This window comes from Ascidiella aspersa, chromosome 4 (genome assembly GCF_963924565.1).
Source record: "Ascidiella aspersa chromosome 4, kaAscAspe10.2, whole genome shotgun sequence".
NCBI classification, from domain to species: Eukaryota; Metazoa; Chordata; class Ascidiacea; order Phlebobranchia; family Ascidiidae; genus Ascidiella; species Ascidiella aspersa.
Genome location: NC_139450.1, coordinates 10,960,628 through 10,976,458, shown reverse-complemented (window position 1 = coordinate 10,976,458; position 15,831 = coordinate 10,960,628). Strand labels below are relative to the sequence as shown.

Genomic DNA, 15,831 nt, shown 5'->3' with positions numbered 1-15,831 from the left:
GTGTACTTTTATTTGTGTAAACCTTTCTATTGCATCTAGGACAACGGCCGGTTAGCTCAGTTGGTTAGAGCGTCGTGCTAATAACGCCAATGTTGCGGGTTCGATCCCCGTACTTGCCACTATTGCCTTGATAGCTCAGTCGGGAGAGCGTTAGACTGAAGATCTAAAGGTCCCTGGTTCAATCCCGGGTCGAGGCATACTTTTTATATCATGTCAAATCATTGTGTACTTTTATTTGTGTAAACCTTTCTATTGCATCTAGGACAACGGCCGGTTAGCTCAGTTGGTTAGAGCGTCGTGCTAATAACGCGAATGTCGCGGGTTCGATCCCCGTACTGGCCACTATTGCCTTGATAGCTCAGTCGGGAGAGCGTTAGACTGAAGATCTAAAGGTCCCTGGTTCAATCCCGGGTCGAGGCATACTTTTTATATCATGTCAAATCATTGTGTACTTTTATTTGTGTAAACCTTTCTATTGCATCTAGGACAACGGCCGGTTAGCTCAGTTGGTTAGAGCGTCGTGCTAATAACGCGAATGTCGCGGGTTCGATCCCCGTACTGGCCACTATTGCCTTGATAGCTCAGTCGGGAGAGCGTTAGACTGAAGATCTAAAGGTCCCTGGTTCAATCCCGGGTCGAGGCATACTTTTTATATCATGTCAAATCATTGTGTACTTTTATTTGTGTAAACCTTTCTATTGCATCTAGGACAACGGCCGGTTAGCTCAGTTGGTTAGAGCGTCGTGCTAATAACGCGAATGTCGCGGGTTCGATCCCCGTACTGGCCACTATTGCCTTGATAGCTCAGTCGGGAGAGCGTTAGACTGAAGATCTAAAGGTCCCTGGTTCAATCCCGGGTCGAGGCATACTTTTTATATCATGTCAAATCATTGTGTACTTTTATTTGTGTAAACCTTTCTATTGCATCTAGGACAACGACCGGTTAGCTCAGTTGGTTAGAGCGTCGTGCTAATAACGCGAATGTCGCGGGTTCGATCCCCGTACTTGCCACTATTGCCTTGATAGCTCAGTCGGGAGAGCGTTAGACTGAAGATCTAAAGGTCCCTGGTTCAATCCCGGGTCGAGGCATACTTTTTATATCATGTCAAATCATTGTGTACTTTTATTTGTGTAAACCTTTCTATTGCATCTAGTATAACGGCCGGTTAGCTCAGTTGGTTAGAGCGTCGTGCTAATAACGCGAATGTCGCGGGTTCGATCCCCGTACTGGCCACTATTGCCTTGATAGCTCAGTCGGGAGAGCGTTAGACTGAAGATCTAAAGGTCCCTGGTTCAATCCCGGGTCGAGGCATACTTTTTATATCATGTCAAATCATTGTGTACTTTTATTTGTGTAAACCTTTCTATTGCATCTAGGACAACGGCCGGTTAGCTCAGTTGGTTAGAGCGTCGTGCTAATAACGCCAATGTTGCGGGTTCGATCCCCGTACTTGCCACTATTGCCTTGATAGCTCAGTCGGGAGAGCGTTAGACTGAAGATCTAATGGTCCCTGGTTCAATCGAGGCATACTTTTTATATCATGTCAAATCATTGTGTACTTTTATTTGTGTAAACCTTTCTATTGCATCTAGGACAACGGCCGGTTAGCTCAGTTGGTTAGAGCGTCGTGCTAATAACGCGAATGTCGCGGGTTCCATCCCCGTACTGGCCACTATTGCCTCGATAGCTCAGTCGGGAGAGCGTTAGACTGAATATCTAAAGGTCCCTGGTTCAATCCCGGGTCGAGGCATACTTTTTATATCATGTCAAATCATTGTGTACTTTTATTTGTGTAAACCTTTCTATTGCATCTAGGACAACGGCCGGTTAGCTCAGTTGGTTAGAGCGTCGTGCTAATAACGCGAATGTCGCGGGTTCGATCCCCGTACTGGCCACTATTGCCTTGATAGCTCAGTCGGGAGAGCGTTAGACTGAAGATCTAAAGGTCCCTGGTTCAATCCCGGGTCGAGGCATACTTTTTATATCATGTCAAATCATTGTGTACTTTTATTTGTGTAAACCTTTCTATTGCATCTAGGACAACCGCCGGTTAGCTCAGTTGGTTAGAGCGTCGTGCTAATAACGCGAATGTCGCGAGTTCGTTCCCCGTACTGGCCACTATTGCCTTGATAGCTCAGTCGGGAGAGCGTTAGACTGAAGATCTAAAGGTCCCTGGTTCAATCCCGGGTCGAGGCATACTTTTTATATCATTTCAAATCATTGTGTACTTTTATTTGTGTAAACCTTTCTATTGCATCTAGGACAACGGCCGGTTAGCTCAGTTGGTTAGAGCGTCGTGCTAATAACGCGAATGTCGCGGGTTCGATCCCCGTACTGGCCACTATTGCCTTGATAGCTCAGTCGGGAGAGCGTTAGACTGAAGATCTAAAGGTCCCTGGTTCAATCCCGGGTCGAGGCATACTTTTTATATCATGTCAAATCATTGTGTACTTTTATTTGTGTAAACCTTTCTATTGCATCTAGGACAATGGCCGGTTAGCTCAGTTGGTTAGAGCGTCGTGCTAATAACGCGAATGTCGCGGGTTCGATCCCCGTACTGGCCACTATTGCCTTGATAGCTCAGTCGGGAGAGCGTTAGACTGAAGATCTAAAGGTTCCTGGTTCAATCCCAGGTCGAGGCATACTTTTTATATCATGTCAAATCATTGTGTACTTTTATTTGTGTAAACCTTTCTATTGCATCTAGGACAACGGCCGGTTAGCTCAGTTGGTTAGAGCTTCGTGCTAATGTCGCGGGTTCCATCCCCGTACTGGCCACTATTGCCTTGATAGCTCAGTCGGGAGAGCGTTAGACTGAAGATCTAAAGGTCCCTGGTTCAATCCCGGGTCGAGGCATAATTTTTATATCATGTCAAATCATTGTGTACTTTTATTTGTGTAAACCTTTCTATTGCATCTAAGACAACGGCCGGTTAGCTCAGTTGGTTAGAGCGCCGTGCTAATAACGCGAATGTCGCGGGTTCGATCCCCGTACTGGCCACTATTGCCTTGATAGCTCAGTCGGGAGAGCGTTAGACTGAAGATCTAAAGGTCCCTGGTTCCATCCCGGGTCGAGGCATACTTTTTATATCATGTCAAATCATTGTGTACTTTTATTTGTGTAAACCTTTCTATTGCATCTAAGACAACGGCCGGTTAGCTCAGTTGGTTAGAGCGCCGTGCTAATAACGCGAATGTCGCGGGTTCGATCCCCGTACTGGCCACTATTGCCTTGATAGCTCAGTCGGGAGAGCGTTAGACTGAAGATCTAAAGGTCCCTGGTTCTATCCCGGGTCGAGGCATACTTTTTATATCATGTCAAATCATTGTGTACTTTTATTTGTGTAAACCTTTCTATTGCATCTAGGACAACGGCCGGTTAGCTCAGTTGGTTAGAGCGTCGTGCTAATAACGCGAATGTCGCGGGTTCAATCCCCGTACTGGCCACTATTGCCTTGATAGCTCAGTCGAGAGAGCGTTAGACTGAAGATCTAAAGGTCCCTGGTTCAATCCCGGGTCGAGGCATACTTTTTATATCATGTCAAATCATTGTGTACTTTTATTTGTGTAAACCTTTCTATTGCATCTAGGACAACGGCCGGTTAGCTCAGTTGGTTACAGCGTCGTGCTAATAACGCGAATGTCGCGGGTTCGTTCCCCGTACTGGCCACTATTGCCTTGAATCCCGGGTCGAGGCATACTTTTTATATCATGTCAAATCATTGTGTACTTTTATTTGTGTAAACCTTTCTATTGCATCTAAGACAACGGCCGGTTAGCTCAGTTGGTTAGAGCGTCGTGCTAATAACGCGAATGTCGCGGGTTCGATCCCCGTACTGGCCACTATTGCCTTGATAGTTCAGTCGGCAGAGCGTTAGACTGAAGATCTAAAGGTCCCTGGTTCCATCCCGGGTCGAGGCATACTTTTTATATCATGTCAAATCATTGTGTACTTTTATTTGTGTAAACCTTTCTATTGCATCTAGGAATACGGCCGGTTAGCTCAGTTGGTTAGAGCGTCGTGCTAATAACGCGAATGTCGCGGGTTCGATCCCCGTACTGGCCACTATTGCCTTGATAGTTCAGTCGGGAGAGCGTTACACTGAAGATCTAAAGGTCCCTGGTTCAATCCCGGGTCGAGGCATACTTTTTATATCATGTCAAATCATTGTGTACTTTTATTTGTGTAAACCTTTCTATTGCATCTAGGACAACGGCCGGTTAGCTCAGTTGGTTAGAGCGTCGTGCTAATAACGCGAATGTCGCGGGTTCGATCCCCGTACTGGCCACGATTGCCTTGATAGCTCAGTCGGGAGAGCGTTAGACTGAAGATCTAAAGGTCCCTGGTTCAATCCCGGGTCTAGGCATACTTTTTATATCATGTCAAATCATTGTGTACTTTTATTTGTGTAAACCTTTCTATTGCATCTAGGACAACGGCCGGTTAGCTCAGTTGGTTAGAGCGTCGTGCTAATAACGCGAATGTCGCGGGTTCGATCCCCGTTCTGGCCACTATTGCCTTGATAGCTCAGTCGGGAGAGCGTTAGACTGAAAATCTAAAGGTCCCTGGTTCAATCCCGGGTCGAGGCATACTTTTTATATCATGTCAAATCATTGTGTACTTTTATTTGTGTAAACCTTTCTATTGCATCTAGGACAACGGCCGGTTAGCTCAGTTGGTTAGAGCGTCGTGCTAATAACGCGAATGTCGCGGGTTCGATCCCCGTACTGGCCACTATTGCCTTGATAGCTCAGTCGGGAGAGCGTTAGACTGAAGATCTAAAGGTCCCTGGTTCAATCCCGGGTCGAGGCATACTTTTTATATCATGTCAAATCATTGTGTACTTTTATTTGTGTAAACCTTTCTATTGCATCTAGGACAACGGCCGGTTAGCTCAGTTGGTTAGAGCGTCGTGCTAATAACGCGAATGTCGCGGGTTCGATCCCCGTACTGGCCACTATTGCCTTGATAGCTCAGTCGGGAGAGCGTTAGACTGAAGATCGAAAGGTCCCTGGTTCAATCCCGGGTCGAGGCATACTTTTTATATCATGTCAAATCATTGTGTACTTTTATTTGTGTAAACCTTTCTATTGCATCTAGGACAACGGCCGGTTAGCTCAGTTGGTTAGAGCGTCGTGCTAATAACGCGAATGTCGCGGGTTCGATCCCCGTACTGGCCACTATTGCCTTGATAGCTCAGTCGGGAGAGCGTTAGACTGAAGATCGAAAGGTCCCTGGTTCAATCCCGGGTCAAGGCATACTTTTTATATCATGTCAAATCATTGTGTACTTTTATTTGTGTAAACCTTTCTATTGCATCTAGGACAACGGCCGGTTAGCTCAGTTGGTTAGAGCGTCGTGCTAATAACGCGAATGTCGCGGGTTCGATCCCCGTACTGGCCACTATTGCCTTGATAGCTCAGTCGGGAGAGCGTTAGACTGAAGATCTAAAGGTCCCTGGTTCAATCCCGGGTCGAGGCATACTTTTTATATCATGTCAAATCATTGTGTACTTTTATTTGTGTAAACCTTTCTATTGCATCTAGGACAACGGCCGGTTAGCTCAGTTGGTTAGAGCGTCGTGCTAATAACGCGAATGTCGCGGGTTCGATCCCCGTACTGGCCCCTATTGCCTTGATAGCTCAGTCGGGAGAGCGTTAGACTGAAGATCTAAAGGTCCCTGGTTCCATCCCGGGTCGAGGCATACTTTTTATATCATGTCAAATCATTGTGTACTTTTATTTGTGTAAACCTTTCTATTGCATCTAGGAATACGGCCGGTTAGCTCAGTTGGTTAGAGCGTCGTGCTAATAACGCGAATGTCGCGGGTTCGATCCCCGTACTGGCCACTATATTGCCTTGATAGCTCAGTCGGGAGAGCGTTAGACTGAAGATCTAAAGGTCCCTGGTTCTATCCCGGGTCGAGGCCTAAAGGTCCCTGGTTCCATCCCGGGTCGAGGCATACTTTTTATATCATGTCAAATCATTGTGTACTTTTATTTGTGTAAACCTTTCTATTGCATCTAAGACAACGGCCGGTTAGCTCAGTTGGTTAGAGCGTCGTGCTAATAACGCGAATGTCGCGGGTTCGATCCCGGTACTGGCCACTATTGCCTTGATAGTTCAGTCGGCAGAGCGTTAGACTGAAGATCTAAAGGTCCCTGGTTCCATCCCGGGTCGAGGCATACTTTTTATATCATGTCAAATCATTGTGTACTTTTATTTGTGTAAACCTTTCTATTGCATCTAGGAATACGGCCGGTTAGCTCAGTTGGTTAGAGCGTCGTGCTAATAACGCGAATGTCGCGGGTTCGATCCCCGTACTGGCCACTATTGCCTTGATAGTTCAGTCGGGAGAGCGTTACACTGAAGATCTAAAGGTCCCTGGTTCAATCCCGGGTCGAGGCATACTTTTTATATCATGTCAAATCATTGTGTACTTTTATTTGTGCAAACCTTTCTATTGCATCTAGGACAACGGCCGGTTAGCTCAGTTGGTTAGAGCGTCGTGCTAATAACGCGAATGTCGCGGGTTCGATCCCCGTACTGGCCACGATTGCCTTGATAGCTCAGTCGGGAGAGCGTTAGACTGAAGATCTAAAGGTCCCTGGTTCAATCCCGGGTCTAGGCATACTTTTTATATCATGTCAAATCATTGTGTACTTTTATTTGTGTAAACCTTTCTATTGCATCTAGGACAACGGCCGGTTAGCTCAGTTGGTTAGAGCGTCGTGCTAATAACGCGAATGTCGCGGGTTCGATCCCCGTTCTGGCCACTATTGCCTTGATAGCTCAGTCGGGAGAGCGTTAGACTGAAGATCTAAAGGTCCCTGGTTCAATCCCGGGTCGAGGCATACTTTTTATATCATGTCAAATCATTGTGTACTTTTATTTGTGTAAACCTTTCTATTGCATCTAGGACAACGGCCGGTTAGCTCAGTTGGTTAGAGCGTCGTGCTAATAACGCGAATGTCGCGGGTTCGATCCCCGTACTGGCCACTATTGCCTTGATAGCTCAGTCGGGAGAGCGTTAGACTGAAGATCGAAAGGTCCCTGGTTCAATCCCGGGTCGAGGCATACTTTTTATATCATGTCAAATCATTGTGTACTTTTATTTGTGTAAACCTTTCTATTGCATCTAGGACAACGGCCGGTTAGCTCAGTTGGTTAGAGCGTCGTGCTAATAACGCGAATGTCGCGGGTTCGATCCCCGTACTGGCCACTATTGCCTTGATAGCTCAGTCGGGAGAGCGTTAGACTGAAGATCGAAAGGTCCCTGGTTCAATCCCGGGTCAAGGCATACTTTTTATATCATGTCAAATCATTGTGTACTTTTATTTGTGTAAACCTTTCTATTGCATCTAGGACAACGGCCGGTTAGCTCAGTTGGTTAGAGCGTCGTGCTAATAACGCGAATGTCGCGGGTTCGATCCCCGTACTGGCCACTATTGCCTTGATAGCTCAGTCGGGAGAGCGTTAGACTGAAGATCTAAAGGTCCCTGGTTCAATCCCGGGTCGAGGCCTAAAGGTCCCTGGTTCCATCCCGGGTCGAGGCATACTTTTTATATCATGTCAAATCATTGTGTACTTTTATTTGTGTAAACCTTTCTATTGCATCTAAGACAACGGCCGGTTAGCTCAGTTGGTTAGAGCGTCGTGCTAATAACGCGAATGTCGCGGGTTCGATCCCCGTACTGGCCACTATTGCCTTGATAGTTCAGTCGGCAGAGCGTTAGACTGAAGATCTAAAGGTCCCTGGTTCCATCCCGGGTCGAGGCATACTTTTTATATCATGTCAAATCATTGTGTACTTTTATTTGTGTAAACCTTTCTATTGCATCTAGGAATACGGCCGGTTAGCTCAGTTGGTTAGAGCGTCGTGCTAATAACGCGAATGTCGCGGGTTCGATCCCCGTACTGGCCACTATTGCCTTGATAGTTCAGTCGGGAGAGCGTTACACTGAAGATCTAAAGGTCCCTGGTTCAATCCCGGGTCGAGGCATACTTTTTATATCATGTCAAATCATTGTGTACTTTTATTTGTGTAAACCTTTCTATTGCATCTAGGACAACGGCCGGTTAGCTCAGTTGGTTAGAGCGTCGTGCTAATAACGCGAATGTCGCGGGTTCGATCCCCGTACTGGCCACGATTGCCTTGATAGCTCAGTCGGGAGAGCGTTAGACTGAAGATCTAAAGGTCCCTGGTTCAATCCCGGGTCTAGGCATACTTTTTATATCATGTCAAATCATTGTGTACTTTTATTTGTGTAAACCTTTCTATTGCATCTAGGACAACGGCCGGTTAGCTCAGTTGGTTAGAGCGTCGTACTAATAACGCGAATGTCGCGGGTTCGATCCCCGTTCTGGCCACTATTGCCTTGATAGCTCAGTCGGGAGAGCGTTAGACTGAAGATCTAAAGGTCCCTGGTTCAATCCCGGGTCGAGGCATACTTTTTATATCATGTCAAATCATTGTGTACTTTTATTTGTGTAAACCTTTCTATTGCATCTAGGACAACGGCCGGTTAGCTCAGTTGGTTAGAGCGTCGTGCTAATAACGCGAATGTCGCGGGTTCGATCCCCGTACTGGCCACTATTGCCTTGATAGCTCAGTCGGGAGAGCGTTAGACTGAAGATCTAAAGGTCCCTGGTTCAATCCCGGGTCGAGGCATACTTTTTATATCATGTCAAATCATTGTGTACTTTTATTTGTGTAAACCTTTCTATTGCATCTAGGACAACGGCCGGTTAGCTCAGTTGATTAGAGCGTCGTGCTAATAACGCGAATGTCGCGGGTTCGATCCCCGTGCTGGCCACTATTGCCTTGATAGCTCAGTCGGGAGAGCGTTAGACTGAAGATCGAAAGGTCCCTGGTTCAATCCCGGGTCGAGGCATACTTTTTATATCATGTCAAATCATTGTGTACTTTTATTTGTGTAAACCTTTCTATTGCATCTAGGACAACGGCCGGTTAGCTCAGTTGGTTAGAGCGTCGTGCTAATAACGCGAATGTCGCGGGTTCGATCCCCGTACTGGCCACTATTGCCTTGATAGCTCAGTCGGGAGAGCGTTAGACTGAAGATCGAAAGGTCCCTGGTTCAATCCCGGGTCAAGGCATACTTTTTATATCATGTCAAATCATTGTGTACTTTTATTTGTGTAAACCTTTCTATTGCATCTAGGACAACGGCCGGTTAGCTCAGTTGGTTAGAGCGTCGTGCTAATAACGCGAATGTCGCGGGTTCGATCCCCGTACTGGCCACTATTGCCTTGATAGCTCAGTCGGGAGAGCGTTAGACTGAAGATCTAAAGGTCCCTGGTTCAATCCCGGGTCGAGGCATACTTTTTATATCATGTCAAATCATTGTGTACTTTTATTTGTGTAAACCTTTCTATTGCATCTAGGACAACGGCCGGTTAGCTCAGTTGGTTAGAGCGTCGTACTAATAACGCGAATGTCGCGGGTTCGATCCCCGTACTGGCCACTATTGCCTTGATAGCTCAGTCGGGAGAGCGTTAGACTGAAGATCTAAAGGTCCCTGGTTCAATCCCGGGTCGAGGCATACTTTTTATATCATGTCAAATCATTGTGTACTTTTATTTGTGTAAACCTTTCTATTGCATCTAGGACAACGGCCGGTTAGCTCAGTTGGTTAGAGCGTCGTGCTAATAACGCGAATGTCGCGGGTTCGATCCCCGTACTGGCCACTATTGCCTTGATAGCTCAGTCGGGAGAGCGTTAGACTGAAGATTTAAAGGTCCCTGGTTCAATCTCGGGTCGAGGCATACTTTTTATATCATGTCAAATCATTGTGTACTTTTATTTGTGTAAACCTTTCTATTGCATCTAGGACAACGGCCGGTTAGCTCAGTTGGTTAGAGCGTCGTGCTAATAACGCGAATGTCGCGGGTTCGATCCCCGTACTGGCCACTATTGCCTTGATAGCTCAGTCGGGAGAGCGTTAGACTGAAGATCTAAAGGTCCCTGGTTCAATCCCGGGTCGAGGCATACTTTTTATATCATGTCAAATCATTGTGTACTTTTATTTGTGTAAACCTTTCTATTGCATCTAGGACAACGGCCGGTTAGCTCAGTTGGTTAGAGCGTCGTGCTAATAACGCGAATGTCGCGGGTTCGATCCCCGTACTGGCCACTATTGCATTGATAGCTCAGTCGGGAGAGCGTTATTCTGAAGATCTAAAGGTCCCTGGTTCAATCCCGGGTCGAGGCATACTTTTTATATCATGTCAAATCATTGTGTACTTTTATTTGTGTAAACCTTTCTATTGCATCTAGGACAACGGCCGGTTAGCTCAGTTGGTTAGAGCGTCGTGCTAATAACGCGAATGTCGCGGGTTCGATCCCCGTACTGGCCACTATTGCCTTGATAGCTCAGTCGGGACAGCGTTATTCTGAAGATCTAAAGGTCCTGGTTCAATCCCGGGTCGAGGCATACTTTTTATATCATGTCAAATCATTGTGTACTTTTATTTGTGTAAACCTTTCTATTGCATCTAGGACAACGGCCGGTTAGCTCAGTTGGTTAGAACGTCGTGCTAATAACGCGAATGTCGCGGGTTCGATCCCCGTACTGGCCACTATTGCCTTGATAGCTCAGTCGGGAGAGCGTTAGACTGAAGATCTAAAGGTCCCTGGTTCAATCCCGGGTCGAGGCATACTTTTTATATCATGTCAAATCATTGTGTACTTTTATTTGTGTAAACCTTTCTATTGCATCTAGGACAACGGCCGGTTAGCTCAGTTGGTTAGAGCGTCGTGCTAATAACGCGAATGTCGCGGGTTCGATCCCCGTACTGGCCACTATTGCATTGATAGCTCAGTCGGGAGAGCGTTAGACTGAAGATCTAAAGGTCCCTGGTTCAATCCCGGGTCGAGGCATACTTTTTATATCATGTCAAATCATTGTGTACTTTTATTTGTGTAAACCTTTCTATTGCATCTAGGACAACGGCCGGTTAGCTCAGTTGGTTAGAGCGTCGTGCTAATAACGCGAATGTCGCGGGTTCGATCCCCGTACTGGCCACTATTGCCTTGATAGCTCAGTCGGGAGAGCGTTAGACTGTAGATCTAAAGGTCCCTGATTCAATCCCGGGTCGAGGCAGTCTTTTTATCTTGTTAAATCATTGCGTATTTTTATTTGTGTAAACCTTTCTATTGCATCTAGGACAACGGCCGGTTAGCTCACTTGGTTAGAGCGTCGTGCTAATAACGCGAATGTCGCGGGTTCGATCCCCGTACTGGCCACTATTGCCTTGATAGCTCAGTCGGGAGAGCGTTAGACTGAAGATCTAAAGGTCCCTGGTTCAATCCCGGCTCAGGGCATACTTTTTATATCATGTCAAATCATTGCGAACTTTTATTTGTGTAAACATTTCTATTGCATCTAGGACAACGGCTGGTTAGCTCAGTTGGTTAGAGCGTCGTGCTAATAACGCGAATGTCGCGGGTTCGATCCCCGTACTGGCCACTATTGCCTTGATAGCTCAGTCGGGAGAGCGTTAGACTGAAGATCTAAAGGTCCCTGGTTCAATCCTGGGTCGAGGCAGTCTTTTTTTATCTTCTCCAATCATTATATATAATTTTTATTTGTGTAAACCTTTCTATTGCATCTAGGACAACGGCCGGTTAGCTCAGTTGGTTAGATCGTCGTGCTAATAACGCGAATGTCGCGGGTTCGATCCCCGTACTGGCCACTATTGCCTTGATAGCTCAGTCGGGAGAGCGTTAGACTGAAGATCTAAAGGTCCCTGGTTCAATCCCGGGTCGAGGCATACTTTTTATATCATGTCAAATCATTGTGTACTTTTATTTGTGTAAACCTTTCTATTGCATCTAGGACAACGGCCGGTTAGCTCAGTTGGTTAGAGCGTCGTGCTAATAACGCGAATGTCGCGGGTTCGATCCCCGTACTGGCCACTATTGCCTTGATAGCTCAGTCGGGAGAGCGTTAGACTGAAGATCTAAAGGTCCCTGGTTCAATCCCGGGTCGAGGCATACTTTTTATATCATGTCAAATCATTGTGTACTTTTATTTGTGTAAACCTTTCTATTGCATCTAGGACAACGGCCGGTTAGCTCAGTTGGTTAGAGCGTCGTGCTAATAACGCGAATGTCGCGGGTTCGATCCCCGTACTGGCCCCTATTGCCTTGATAGCTCAGTCGGGAGAGCGTTAGACTGAAGATCTAAAGGTCCCTGGTTCAATCCCGGGTCGAGGCATACTTTTTATATCATGTCAAATCATTGTGTACTTTTATTTGTGTAAACCTTTCTATTGCATCTAGGACAACGGCCGGTTAGCTCAGTTGGTTAGAGCGTCGTGCTAATAACGCGAATGTCGCGGGTTCGATCCCCGTACTGGCCACTATTGCCTTGATAGCTCAGTCGGGAGAGCGTTAGACTGAAGATATAAAGGTCCCTGGTTCAATCCCGGGTCGAGGCATACTTTTTATATCATGTCAAATCATTGTGTACTTTTATTTGTGTAAACCTTTCTATTGCATCTAGGTCAATGGCCGGTTAGCTCAGTTGGTTAGAGCGTCGTGCTAATAACGCGAATGTCGCGGGTTCGATCCCCGTACTGGCCACTATTGCCTTGATAGCTCAGTCGGGAGAGCGTTAGACTGAAGATCTAAAGGTCCCTGGTTCAATCGAGGCATACTTTTTATATCATGTCAAATCATTGTGTACTTTTATTTGTGTAAACCTTTCTATTGCATCTAGGACAACGGCCGGATAGCTCAGTTGGTTAGAGCGTCGTGCTAATAACGCGAATGTCGCGGGTTCGATCCCCGTACTGGCCACTATTGCCTTGATAGCTCAGTCGGGAGAGCGTTAGACTGAAGATCTAAAGGTCCCTGGTTCAATCCCGGGTCGAGGCATACTTTTTATATCATGTCAAATCATTGTGTACTTTTATTTGTGTAAACCTTTCTATTGCATCTAGGACAACGGCCGGTTAGCTCAGTTGGTTAGAGCGTCGTGCTAATAACGCCAATGTTGCGGGTTCGATCCCCGTACTTGCCACTATTGCCTTGATAGCTCAGTCGGGAGAGCGTTAGACTGAAGATCTAAAGGTCCCTGCTTCAATCCCGGGTCGAGGCATACTTTTTATATCATGTCAAATCATTGTGTACTTTTATTTGTGTAAACCTTTCTATTGCATCTAGGACAACGGCCGGTTAGCTCAGTTGGTTAGAGCGTCGTGCTAATAACGCGAATGTCGCGGGTTCGATCCCCGTACTGGCCACTATTACCTTGATAGCTCAGTCGGGGGAGCGTTAGACTGAAGATCTAAAGGTCCCTGGTTCAATCCCGGGTCGAGGCATACTTTTTATATCATGTCAAATCATTGTGTACTTTTATTTGTGTAAACCTTTCTATTGCATCTAGGACAACGGCCGGTTAGCTCAGTTGGTTAGAGCGTCGTGCTAATAACGCGAATGTCGCGGGTTCGATCCCCGTACTGGCCACTATTGCCTTGATAGCTCAGTCGGGAGAGCGTTAGACTGAAGATCTAAAGGTCCCTGGTTCAATCCCGGGTCGAGGCATACTTTTTATATCATGTCAAATCATTGTGTACTTTTATTTGTGTAAACCTTTCTATTGCATCTAGGACAACGGCCGGTTAGCTCAGTTGGTTAGAGCGTCGTGCTAATAACGCGAATGTCGCGGGTTCGATCCGCGTACTGGCCACTATTGCCTTGATAGCTCAGTCGGGAGAGCGTTAGACTGAAGATCTAAAGGTCCCTGGTTCAATCCCGGGTCGAGGCATACTTTTCATATCATGTCAAATCATTGTGTACTTTTATTTGTGTAAACCTTTCTATTGCATCTAGGACAACGGCCGGTTAGCTCAGTTGGTTAGAGCGTCGTGCTAATAACGCGAATGTCGCGGGTTCGATCCCCGTACTGGCCACTATTGCCTTGATAGCTCAGTCGGGAGAGCGTTAGACTGAAGATCTAAAGGTCCCTGGTTCAATCCCGGGTCGAGGCATACTTTTTATATCATGTCAAATCATTGTGTACTTTTATTTGTGTAAACCTTTCTATTGCATCTAGGACAACGGCCGGTTAGCTCAGTTGGTTAGAGCGTCGTGCTAATAACGCGAATGTCGCGGGTTCGATCCCCGTACTGGCCACTATTGCCTTGATAGCTCAGTCGGGAGAGCGTTAGACTGAAGATCTAAAGGTCCCTGGTTCAATCCCGGGTCGAGGCATACTTTTTATATCATGTCAAATCATTGTGTACTTTTATTTGTGTAAACCTTTCTATTGCATCTAGGACAACGGCCGGTTAGCTCAGTTGGTTAGAGCGTCGTGCTAATAACGCGAATGTCGCGGGTTCGATCCCCGTACTGGCCACTATTGCCTTTATAGCTCAGTCGGGAGAGCGTTAGACTGAAGATCTAAAGGTCCCTGGTTCAATCCTGGGTCGAGGCAGTCTTTTTTTATCTTCTCCAATCATTATATATAATTTTTATTTGTGTAAACCTTTCTATTGCATCTAGGACAACGGCCGGTTAGCTCAGTTGGTTAGAGCGTCGTGCTAATAACGCGAATGTCGCGGGTTCGATCCCCGTACTGGCCACTATTGCCTTGATAGCTCAGTCGGGAGAGCGTTAGACTGAAGATCTAAAGGTCCCTGGTTCAATCCCGGGTCGAGGCATACTTTTTATATCATGTCAAATCATTGTGTACTTTTATTTGTGTAAACCTTTCTATTGCATCTAGGACAACGGCCGGTTAGCTTAGTTGGTTAGAGCGTCGTGCAAATAACGCGAATGTCGCGGGTTCGATCCCCGTACTGGCCTCTATTGCGTTGATAGCTCAGTCGGGAGAGCGTTAGACTGAAGATCTAAAGGTCCCTGGTTCAATCCCGGGTCGAGGCATACTTTTTATATCATGTCAAATCATTGTGTACTTTTATTTGTGTAAACCTTTCTATTGCATCTAGGACAACGGCCGGTTAGCTCAGTTGGTTAGAGCGTCGTGCTAATAACGCGAATGTCGCGGGTTCGATCCCCGTACTGGCCACTATTGCCTTGATAGCTCAGTCGGGAGAGCGTTAGACTGAAGATCTAAAGGTCCCTGGTTCAATCCCGGGTCGAGGCATACTTTTTATATCATGTCAAATCATTGTGTACTTTTATTTGTGTAAACCTTTCTATTGCATCTAGGACAACGGCCGGTTAGCTCAGTTGGTTAGAGCGTCGTGCTAATAACGCGAATGTCGCGGGTTCGATCCCCGTACTGGCCCCTATTGCGTTGATAGCTCAGTCGGGAGAGCGTTAGACTGAAGATCTAAAGGTCCCTGGTTCAATCCCGTGTCGAGGCATACTTTTTATATCATGTCAAATCATTGTGTACTTTTATTTGTGTAAACCTTTCTATTGCATCTAGGACAACGGCCGGTTAGCTCAGTTGGTTAGAGCGTCGTGCTAATAACGCGAATGTCGCGGGTTCGATCCCCGTACTGGCCACTATTGCCTTGATAGCTCAGTCGGGAGAGCGTTAGACTGAAGATCTAAAGGTCCCTGGTTCAATCCCGGGTCGAGGCATACTTTTTATATCATGTCAAATCATTGTGTACTTTTATTTGTGTAAACCTTTCTTTTGCATCTAGGACAACGGCCGGTTAGCTCAGTTGGTTAGAGCGTCGTGCTAATAACGCGAATGTCGCGGGTTCGATCACCGTACTGGCCACTATTGCCTTGATAGCTCAGTCGGGAGAGCGTTAGACTGAAGATCTAAAGGTCCCTGGTTCAATCCCGGGTCGAGGCATACTTTTTATATCATGTCAAATCATT

General features: G+C 46.4%; 1 protein-coding gene and 75 non-coding genes across 76 annotated transcripts in view; 75 read left to right on the top strand and 1 right to left on the bottom strand.

Moving 5' to 3' along the window:
* The window catches only part of LOC146147182 (uncharacterized), a 158,637-nt gene that overhangs the window by 27,076 nt on the left and 115,730 nt on the right, over window positions 1-15,831 (bottom strand). The gene's annotated exons all lie outside the window — the stretch shown is intronic.
* On the top strand, window positions 125-197 carry Trnaf-gaa (transfer RNA phenylalanine (anticodon GAA)). Its single transcript has one exon. It is a non-coding gene; the product is annotated as a tRNA-Phe (tRNA).
* Window positions 348-420, top strand: Trnaf-gaa (transfer RNA phenylalanine (anticodon GAA)). Its single transcript has one exon. It is a non-coding gene; the product is annotated as a tRNA-Phe (tRNA).
* On the top strand, window positions 492-565 carry Trnai-aau (transfer RNA isoleucine (anticodon AAU)). The gene has a single exon. It is a non-coding gene; the product is annotated as a tRNA-Ile (tRNA).
* On the top strand, window positions 571-643 carry Trnaf-gaa (transfer RNA phenylalanine (anticodon GAA)). Its single transcript has one exon. It is a non-coding gene; the product is annotated as a tRNA-Phe (tRNA).
* On the top strand, window positions 715-788 carry Trnai-aau (transfer RNA isoleucine (anticodon AAU)). Its single transcript has one exon. It is a non-coding gene; the product is annotated as a tRNA-Ile (tRNA).
* Window positions 794-866, top strand: Trnaf-gaa (transfer RNA phenylalanine (anticodon GAA)). The gene has a single exon. It is a non-coding gene; the product is annotated as a tRNA-Phe (tRNA).
* Window positions 1,017-1,089, top strand: Trnaf-gaa (transfer RNA phenylalanine (anticodon GAA)). Its single transcript has one exon. It is a non-coding gene; the product is annotated as a tRNA-Phe (tRNA).
* Window positions 1,161-1,234, top strand: Trnai-aau (transfer RNA isoleucine (anticodon AAU)). The gene has a single exon. It is a non-coding gene; the product is annotated as a tRNA-Ile (tRNA).
* Window positions 1,240-1,312, top strand: Trnaf-gaa (transfer RNA phenylalanine (anticodon GAA)). Its single transcript has one exon. It is a non-coding gene; the product is annotated as a tRNA-Phe (tRNA).
* Trnai-aau (transfer RNA isoleucine (anticodon AAU)) lies at window positions 1,823-1,896 on the top strand. Its single transcript has one exon. It is a non-coding gene; the product is annotated as a tRNA-Ile (tRNA).
* On the top strand, window positions 1,902-1,974 carry Trnaf-gaa (transfer RNA phenylalanine (anticodon GAA)). The gene has a single exon. It is a non-coding gene; the product is annotated as a tRNA-Phe (tRNA).
* Trnaf-gaa (transfer RNA phenylalanine (anticodon GAA)) lies at window positions 2,125-2,197 on the top strand. Its single transcript has one exon. It is a non-coding gene; the product is annotated as a tRNA-Phe (tRNA).
* Window positions 2,269-2,342, top strand: Trnai-aau (transfer RNA isoleucine (anticodon AAU)). Its single transcript has one exon. It is a non-coding gene; the product is annotated as a tRNA-Ile (tRNA).
* Window positions 2,348-2,420, top strand: Trnaf-gaa (transfer RNA phenylalanine (anticodon GAA)). The gene has a single exon. It is a non-coding gene; the product is annotated as a tRNA-Phe (tRNA).
* On the top strand, window positions 2,492-2,565 carry Trnai-aau (transfer RNA isoleucine (anticodon AAU)). Its single transcript has one exon. It is a non-coding gene; the product is annotated as a tRNA-Ile (tRNA).
* Window positions 2,785-2,857, top strand: Trnaf-gaa (transfer RNA phenylalanine (anticodon GAA)). The gene has a single exon. It is a non-coding gene; the product is annotated as a tRNA-Phe (tRNA).
* On the top strand, window positions 3,771-3,844 carry Trnai-aau (transfer RNA isoleucine (anticodon AAU)). Its single transcript has one exon. It is a non-coding gene; the product is annotated as a tRNA-Ile (tRNA).
* On the top strand, window positions 3,994-4,067 carry Trnai-aau (transfer RNA isoleucine (anticodon AAU)). Its single transcript has one exon. It is a non-coding gene; the product is annotated as a tRNA-Ile (tRNA).
* On the top strand, window positions 4,217-4,290 carry Trnai-aau (transfer RNA isoleucine (anticodon AAU)). The gene has a single exon. It is a non-coding gene; the product is annotated as a tRNA-Ile (tRNA).
* Trnaf-gaa (transfer RNA phenylalanine (anticodon GAA)) lies at window positions 4,519-4,591 on the top strand. The gene has a single exon. It is a non-coding gene; the product is annotated as a tRNA-Phe (tRNA).
* On the top strand, window positions 4,663-4,736 carry Trnai-aau (transfer RNA isoleucine (anticodon AAU)). Its single transcript has one exon. It is a non-coding gene; the product is annotated as a tRNA-Ile (tRNA).
* On the top strand, window positions 4,742-4,814 carry Trnaf-gaa (transfer RNA phenylalanine (anticodon GAA)). The gene has a single exon. It is a non-coding gene; the product is annotated as a tRNA-Phe (tRNA).
* Trnai-aau (transfer RNA isoleucine (anticodon AAU)) lies at window positions 4,886-4,959 on the top strand. The gene has a single exon. It is a non-coding gene; the product is annotated as a tRNA-Ile (tRNA).
* On the top strand, window positions 5,109-5,182 carry Trnai-aau (transfer RNA isoleucine (anticodon AAU)). Its single transcript has one exon. It is a non-coding gene; the product is annotated as a tRNA-Ile (tRNA).
* On the top strand, window positions 5,332-5,405 carry Trnai-aau (transfer RNA isoleucine (anticodon AAU)). The gene has a single exon. It is a non-coding gene; the product is annotated as a tRNA-Ile (tRNA).
* On the top strand, window positions 5,411-5,483 carry Trnaf-gaa (transfer RNA phenylalanine (anticodon GAA)). Its single transcript has one exon. It is a non-coding gene; the product is annotated as a tRNA-Phe (tRNA).
* Trnai-aau (transfer RNA isoleucine (anticodon AAU)) lies at window positions 5,778-5,851 on the top strand. Its single transcript has one exon. It is a non-coding gene; the product is annotated as a tRNA-Ile (tRNA).
* Window positions 6,259-6,332, top strand: Trnai-aau (transfer RNA isoleucine (anticodon AAU)). Its single transcript has one exon. It is a non-coding gene; the product is annotated as a tRNA-Ile (tRNA).
* Trnai-aau (transfer RNA isoleucine (anticodon AAU)) lies at window positions 6,482-6,555 on the top strand. The gene has a single exon. It is a non-coding gene; the product is annotated as a tRNA-Ile (tRNA).
* Window positions 6,784-6,856, top strand: Trnaf-gaa (transfer RNA phenylalanine (anticodon GAA)). The gene has a single exon. It is a non-coding gene; the product is annotated as a tRNA-Phe (tRNA).
* On the top strand, window positions 6,928-7,001 carry Trnai-aau (transfer RNA isoleucine (anticodon AAU)). The gene has a single exon. It is a non-coding gene; the product is annotated as a tRNA-Ile (tRNA).
* On the top strand, window positions 7,151-7,224 carry Trnai-aau (transfer RNA isoleucine (anticodon AAU)). Its single transcript has one exon. It is a non-coding gene; the product is annotated as a tRNA-Ile (tRNA).
* Trnai-aau (transfer RNA isoleucine (anticodon AAU)) lies at window positions 7,374-7,447 on the top strand. Its single transcript has one exon. It is a non-coding gene; the product is annotated as a tRNA-Ile (tRNA).
* On the top strand, window positions 7,630-7,703 carry Trnai-aau (transfer RNA isoleucine (anticodon AAU)). Its single transcript has one exon. It is a non-coding gene; the product is annotated as a tRNA-Ile (tRNA).
* Trnai-aau (transfer RNA isoleucine (anticodon AAU)) lies at window positions 7,853-7,926 on the top strand. Its single transcript has one exon. It is a non-coding gene; the product is annotated as a tRNA-Ile (tRNA).
* On the top strand, window positions 8,076-8,149 carry Trnai-aau (transfer RNA isoleucine (anticodon AAU)). Its single transcript has one exon. It is a non-coding gene; the product is annotated as a tRNA-Ile (tRNA).
* Trnaf-gaa (transfer RNA phenylalanine (anticodon GAA)) lies at window positions 8,378-8,450 on the top strand. Its single transcript has one exon. It is a non-coding gene; the product is annotated as a tRNA-Phe (tRNA).
* Window positions 8,522-8,595, top strand: Trnai-aau (transfer RNA isoleucine (anticodon AAU)). Its single transcript has one exon. It is a non-coding gene; the product is annotated as a tRNA-Ile (tRNA).
* Window positions 8,601-8,673, top strand: Trnaf-gaa (transfer RNA phenylalanine (anticodon GAA)). The gene has a single exon. It is a non-coding gene; the product is annotated as a tRNA-Phe (tRNA).
* Window positions 8,968-9,041, top strand: Trnai-aau (transfer RNA isoleucine (anticodon AAU)). Its single transcript has one exon. It is a non-coding gene; the product is annotated as a tRNA-Ile (tRNA).
* Window positions 9,191-9,264, top strand: Trnai-aau (transfer RNA isoleucine (anticodon AAU)). The gene has a single exon. It is a non-coding gene; the product is annotated as a tRNA-Ile (tRNA).
* Window positions 9,270-9,342, top strand: Trnaf-gaa (transfer RNA phenylalanine (anticodon GAA)). Its single transcript has one exon. It is a non-coding gene; the product is annotated as a tRNA-Phe (tRNA).
* On the top strand, window positions 9,493-9,565 carry Trnaf-gaa (transfer RNA phenylalanine (anticodon GAA)). Its single transcript has one exon. It is a non-coding gene; the product is annotated as a tRNA-Phe (tRNA).
* Trnai-aau (transfer RNA isoleucine (anticodon AAU)) lies at window positions 9,637-9,710 on the top strand. Its single transcript has one exon. It is a non-coding gene; the product is annotated as a tRNA-Ile (tRNA).
* Trnai-aau (transfer RNA isoleucine (anticodon AAU)) lies at window positions 9,860-9,933 on the top strand. The gene has a single exon. It is a non-coding gene; the product is annotated as a tRNA-Ile (tRNA).
* Trnaf-gaa (transfer RNA phenylalanine (anticodon GAA)) lies at window positions 9,939-10,011 on the top strand. Its single transcript has one exon. It is a non-coding gene; the product is annotated as a tRNA-Phe (tRNA).
* Window positions 10,083-10,156, top strand: Trnai-aau (transfer RNA isoleucine (anticodon AAU)). The gene has a single exon. It is a non-coding gene; the product is annotated as a tRNA-Ile (tRNA).
* On the top strand, window positions 10,306-10,379 carry Trnai-aau (transfer RNA isoleucine (anticodon AAU)). The gene has a single exon. It is a non-coding gene; the product is annotated as a tRNA-Ile (tRNA).
* Window positions 10,607-10,679, top strand: Trnaf-gaa (transfer RNA phenylalanine (anticodon GAA)). Its single transcript has one exon. It is a non-coding gene; the product is annotated as a tRNA-Phe (tRNA).
* Trnai-aau (transfer RNA isoleucine (anticodon AAU)) lies at window positions 10,751-10,824 on the top strand. Its single transcript has one exon. It is a non-coding gene; the product is annotated as a tRNA-Ile (tRNA).
* On the top strand, window positions 10,974-11,047 carry Trnai-aau (transfer RNA isoleucine (anticodon AAU)). The gene has a single exon. It is a non-coding gene; the product is annotated as a tRNA-Ile (tRNA).
* Trnay-gua (transfer RNA tyrosine (anticodon GUA)) lies at window positions 11,053-11,125 on the top strand. Its single transcript has one exon. It is a non-coding gene; the product is annotated as a tRNA-Tyr (tRNA).
* Window positions 11,723-11,795, top strand: Trnaf-gaa (transfer RNA phenylalanine (anticodon GAA)). The gene has a single exon. It is a non-coding gene; the product is annotated as a tRNA-Phe (tRNA).
* Trnai-aau (transfer RNA isoleucine (anticodon AAU)) lies at window positions 11,867-11,940 on the top strand. Its single transcript has one exon. It is a non-coding gene; the product is annotated as a tRNA-Ile (tRNA).
* On the top strand, window positions 11,946-12,018 carry Trnaf-gaa (transfer RNA phenylalanine (anticodon GAA)). The gene has a single exon. It is a non-coding gene; the product is annotated as a tRNA-Phe (tRNA).
* On the top strand, window positions 12,169-12,241 carry Trnaf-gaa (transfer RNA phenylalanine (anticodon GAA)). The gene has a single exon. It is a non-coding gene; the product is annotated as a tRNA-Phe (tRNA).
* On the top strand, window positions 12,313-12,386 carry Trnai-aau (transfer RNA isoleucine (anticodon AAU)). Its single transcript has one exon. It is a non-coding gene; the product is annotated as a tRNA-Ile (tRNA).
* Trnai-aau (transfer RNA isoleucine (anticodon AAU)) lies at window positions 12,536-12,609 on the top strand. The gene has a single exon. It is a non-coding gene; the product is annotated as a tRNA-Ile (tRNA).
* Window positions 12,831-12,903, top strand: Trnaf-gaa (transfer RNA phenylalanine (anticodon GAA)). Its single transcript has one exon. It is a non-coding gene; the product is annotated as a tRNA-Phe (tRNA).
* Trnai-aau (transfer RNA isoleucine (anticodon AAU)) lies at window positions 13,198-13,271 on the top strand. The gene has a single exon. It is a non-coding gene; the product is annotated as a tRNA-Ile (tRNA).
* On the top strand, window positions 13,421-13,494 carry Trnai-aau (transfer RNA isoleucine (anticodon AAU)). The gene has a single exon. It is a non-coding gene; the product is annotated as a tRNA-Ile (tRNA).
* On the top strand, window positions 13,500-13,572 carry Trnaf-gaa (transfer RNA phenylalanine (anticodon GAA)). Its single transcript has one exon. It is a non-coding gene; the product is annotated as a tRNA-Phe (tRNA).
* Trnaf-gaa (transfer RNA phenylalanine (anticodon GAA)) lies at window positions 13,723-13,795 on the top strand. The gene has a single exon. It is a non-coding gene; the product is annotated as a tRNA-Phe (tRNA).
* On the top strand, window positions 13,867-13,940 carry Trnai-aau (transfer RNA isoleucine (anticodon AAU)). Its single transcript has one exon. It is a non-coding gene; the product is annotated as a tRNA-Ile (tRNA).
* Window positions 13,946-14,018, top strand: Trnaf-gaa (transfer RNA phenylalanine (anticodon GAA)). The gene has a single exon. It is a non-coding gene; the product is annotated as a tRNA-Phe (tRNA).
* On the top strand, window positions 14,090-14,163 carry Trnai-aau (transfer RNA isoleucine (anticodon AAU)). The gene has a single exon. It is a non-coding gene; the product is annotated as a tRNA-Ile (tRNA).
* Window positions 14,169-14,241, top strand: Trnaf-gaa (transfer RNA phenylalanine (anticodon GAA)). The gene has a single exon. It is a non-coding gene; the product is annotated as a tRNA-Phe (tRNA).
* On the top strand, window positions 14,313-14,386 carry Trnai-aau (transfer RNA isoleucine (anticodon AAU)). Its single transcript has one exon. It is a non-coding gene; the product is annotated as a tRNA-Ile (tRNA).
* Window positions 14,539-14,612, top strand: Trnai-aau (transfer RNA isoleucine (anticodon AAU)). Its single transcript has one exon. It is a non-coding gene; the product is annotated as a tRNA-Ile (tRNA).
* Window positions 14,618-14,690, top strand: Trnaf-gaa (transfer RNA phenylalanine (anticodon GAA)). The gene has a single exon. It is a non-coding gene; the product is annotated as a tRNA-Phe (tRNA).
* Trnai-aau (transfer RNA isoleucine (anticodon AAU)) lies at window positions 14,985-15,058 on the top strand. The gene has a single exon. It is a non-coding gene; the product is annotated as a tRNA-Ile (tRNA).
* Window positions 15,064-15,136, top strand: Trnaf-gaa (transfer RNA phenylalanine (anticodon GAA)). Its single transcript has one exon. It is a non-coding gene; the product is annotated as a tRNA-Phe (tRNA).
* Window positions 15,431-15,504, top strand: Trnai-aau (transfer RNA isoleucine (anticodon AAU)). Its single transcript has one exon. It is a non-coding gene; the product is annotated as a tRNA-Ile (tRNA).
* Trnaf-gaa (transfer RNA phenylalanine (anticodon GAA)) lies at window positions 15,510-15,582 on the top strand. Its single transcript has one exon. It is a non-coding gene; the product is annotated as a tRNA-Phe (tRNA).
* Window positions 15,733-15,805, top strand: Trnaf-gaa (transfer RNA phenylalanine (anticodon GAA)). The gene has a single exon. It is a non-coding gene; the product is annotated as a tRNA-Phe (tRNA).